The sequence below is a fragment of the Urocampus carinirostris genome, chromosome 1, assembly GCF_059441175.1.
Source record: "Urocampus carinirostris isolate Australia breed hairy pipefish chromosome 1, RoL_Ucar_1.0, whole genome shotgun sequence".
NCBI classification, from domain to species: Eukaryota; Metazoa; Chordata; class Actinopteri; order Syngnathiformes; family Syngnathidae; genus Urocampus; species Urocampus carinirostris.
Window position 1 is genome coordinate 52,681,009 of NC_142349.1, and position 4,181 is coordinate 52,685,189.

The 4,181-nt window shown below is 40.3% G+C and overlaps 1 pseudogene; it reads left to right on the forward strand.

Moving 5' to 3' along the window:
- The first annotated feature begins 1,941 nt into the window (after positions 1 to 1,941).
- LOC148375134 (U2 spliceosomal RNA) lies at positions 1,942 to 2,031 on the forward strand (annotated as a pseudogene).
- Positions 2,032 to 4,181: the final 2,150 nt, after the last annotated feature.

Here is a 4,181-nt window from a genome sequence, read left to right on the forward strand (position 1 = left end):
AAATCTTAGAGACGTAACAAACCAGACGCAAAAAACAAGTTGTATTTTGGGGAAATGCCATAACCTGGGGCCAGAAACATCTTATTCCACACCATAAAGCAAAAATATCATAAGGTGGGCTTGCTGTATCTCGGGGTTCTAATGTACTAGGTGAATTTTACACCTGAAACATCAAAAACTGTTTTCTTTTTCTTTCTGTAAATGTCACCATTCCAATCCACACCAACCATTGAAACCTTTAGTGCGAGTGCAAAGGTCCAAAAAAGAAATGGATCTTCTGTTTTCTGATGCGTTCGAAGGTCACACACTCTCTTACGTAATAAAGTGGATTTAGATTTTATGATCTTGTTTTCCAGCCCAGAAATGGTTTAAAGGAGGGACACTGAAGACATTGTTTCACTAAAGTCCAACATGAAACACTAATACAGTCTAGTGGCGGGAAAAACCTAAACACTAATCTATGAAGTAATGTATTACATACTTTTATGGGACTGTCACGTGCATCCTAGGACTGTAGTTTATGATGACACGTTTGTAATTTTTATGACAAACTGGTGAAAAAAATGTTGCGAAAACTTAATGCACCTATATGAAGTCATGAGTAATATACTTTCATGAAATGGTGAAAAAATGCCATGTGCATCCTAGGACTGTAGTTTATTATGAGATTTTATAATTTTGGTGAAAACATGAGACAGTAATACTGTTTAGTGGTGGGAAACAAATTCAACATGAATGTATGAAGTAACGTATTACATACTCTTTTTAAAAAATTATCATTATTGTTTTAGGACAGTGAAAAACATAGTCACGTGCACCTTTGGACTGAAATTTCCGATAACATTTTTTATAATTTTGGTGAAAAAATGGTGGGCGGAAAAAATCCAACGTGAAACTAATGCAGTCTGTGTGGCGAAAAACAAAGACACGTCTACTAAGTAATGTTTTACTTCCTTTTGCCGCCATTACGATTATCGGGCTTGATGATTGAAGACAAGCGTCGGCTATACGAAAATCCACCTGTTGCCCGGGTTAAAGGGTTATTTGCCGTAAAATTCAGGTTATAGAGCGCACCTGATTATAAGCGGCACCAAGTGCATTTTTAAAGGAAAAAACGTTTCGTCCACCAGCCGCATGTGCCCACATTGAAACATGAGATATTTACAAAGAAAAAATTATCCCAATTGATACCTTTTCCACGATAAGGGTTTGTTCGTTTCAGTTTTATTCATGCACGAAGCGCAAAGTTACATTAAACTTGCATCTTCCTCGACACATACATTCCACCTGTCTCACTCTTACCTTTACGACTTGAGCGCCGCTGGCAGCCGTTAGAAAAAATGCATAAATCAGCCGCATCTTTGCATAAGCCGCAGGGTTGAAAGCTTGTGACAAAAGTTGCGCTTTTTAACCTGGAATTTTTGGTAAACATGGGTGGATTGGGTGCTTATCACTCGAGCTAGAGAATTTTTTTGTGAGGAAACTTTTTATTGCTGCTCAGAAAAGGAGGCGGCCTGGTCATGCGACTTGTTTTTTTTCTATGTGTTTGTGTGGTCCAAGATTCACCTAAACAATGACAACATTTGCAAACATTCCCTCTCACATCTGCTTGGTAGTTCACATCTGTTGACACCACCAAAATAACACAGACTCCTTCCGAAAGTCCATCATCACCCCAAAAAAGGTCTCACTATTCGGTAATCCCTCGCTACTTCACGTTTCCTACTTTGCGGGTTCAGTACATCAAGGGTTAAACATTCCATGATCCATTATCATAAAAGGCATATTGCTGCAGTATAGGGTATATTTTATTGGAAGTAAGACCAAGACTTGGTTCAGGACCAAAATCTGTTTGAACACCAGAACTAGTACATTGTAGTTCTAAGATTGTCTACTATTTATTTAGTCACCTTAAAGTTGCTCTGTGTAGTAGCCATGATCTTTGATTTTTGCAATCCGGAGATGGAATAGGAGCTTGCTCTGTCCACTCCACTCATCAGCCCGGTATTGCAGTACCTCCGGGAACGGTGCAATGATCGCAGCAGGGCTTTAGGGCTAGGACCTTAGCTTGGCCTTTTGGCTGAGAGTAAGTGTCCCGGCTCTTAGGCTTTGTAGCGTATTATGAACTGACCGATAACGGATAATGGATAATGAATAACGAAGATAGAACAATAACCCTTAAAAACCCCAAACCCCCACCAGAACTAGTACATAGGGAAAGACCGATGAAATAAAGGGAACTGCTATTCAGGACAAGTAACAGTGTTACGCCAATTTAAGAAGTTCAGATAGCCACAAAACAGACCAGATCCAGCACAAGGACAAGAAACAGAACCACAACTGGTTCCAGGACTAAATGCACTTGTTTGGTGCACCCGATTAGTAGTTTTAAAATCTATACAGCTAATACAGGGATTGAGGCAGGGAAATAACCTGTACGAAGGCAGCGATCACCAACAGTACTTGGATCCTGTCTATAACGGGACAACTTCAGAGCATCTAGATTAGGGGTCTCCAGCGTGGTGCCCGCAGACTCCAGGGTTCCCCCTAAGCACAGCTACGGTTAAAATAGCTCACAGGTGCTGGGTCATTGTGATTTTCCAACAATTAACCTGGTAATAAGAGAGTAATAGAATGATGTTATTTTAGAAATGCAGATAAAACTAAGCGCCATTTGCGCTAATTAGTAACAAAAGGTAAAAAGGTTGGATACCCTCTGATCCAGATTGATACCTAATAAAGCTAGTATTCAAAAAGATCAAACATGTATCGCTAGAGTAGAAGGTAAGGGCATGGAGGAAGTAGGACAAAGTCTTGGATCAGAACCTGTTTGAGCATCAAAACTAGTCCACAGACATGGAGAAGGACAAATGTAATAAAGAGACCTTGTCTTTATGACAAGTAAACGGGTTGACAATAACTCTAGAGGTTTGGACTGTGACAAATAAAACAACATCAAGGACAATGAATTGAACCACAATTGGTTCCAAGAGCGAAACTAAGTGTTTGGTGCACCAGATTAGTAGTTTTAAATACAGTATTTTCACGACCATAAGGCGCACATAAAAGTCTGGATTTTCTTCAAATCGTGCAGCTCACCCAATCTAATGTAAAGCGGCAGACGCATTGTTAGGCGCTCGCTCTAAGACTGGGAGGTCACAAGTTCAAGCCTTGGCTGAGTCATACCTTAGACTTAAAACATTTTTGGTTGGAGTCCGATGTTTTTGTGACCTTGTTCACATTTCCAATTAAATGCAACGTCTATTCGATCTTCTGTACCTTTAAAGCATCTGCTGTTCGAGCTACAAGCTTCCTGCTTGTACAGGAGAGGACACGTGACGTTGCACACAATGCATTATTGTGGAAGTACTTATGAATGCTGACAGCGTAGCGTATATCGCAAATTAGTTGTTGGGCTACCTGAGGCTGAATAGAGTTTTTATTGGTATGATCGGGCCTAAAAGAAAATCTAGCCCGACCCAGGCCCGCATGTATTACAGCTCGAACCAACTCGAGTCCAAATCCGATGAAAGCTCGAATTTGGGCGTTTTGTTTGTGAGGACTCAGGAGGAGGAAGGGTGTCTTTGGCTGACTACTTTGTGTGCCTAGAGAGGGATGGGCGCCACCAGGCTGTACTTGCCCAAGACAGACCACAGGAAATTTTGCCCTTACGACCCGTGTGGTTAAGGTATCTTACCAACCCACCCACGCCAATATATAAAAATATTTCAACTTGTTTTTCTAGAGTAGAAAAGAAGGGCAAGAATGTACCGTATTTTCCGCACTATAAGGCGCACCTAAAAGCCTTTATTTATTTCGAAAGCTGACCGTCCGCCTTATAATACAGTGCGCCTTATATATGGATCAATATTAAGTCGCAAAGTCTTGCAACTAAGGCAAGCAGCCGCCGACTAGATTTTCCCCCAGGGCGAAGTAGTCCGCGCTGTATGCTGGGATTTATATTCCGGCGTTTCATTTCCTAACCAATTATAGATAGATAGATAGATAGATAGATAGATAGATAGATGGATAGATAGATAGATAGATAGATAGATAGATAGATAGATAGATAGATAGATAGATAGATAGATAGATAGATAGATAGATAGATAGATAGATAGATAGATAGATAGATAGATAGATAGATGGATAGATACTTTATTCATCCCCGTAGGGAAATT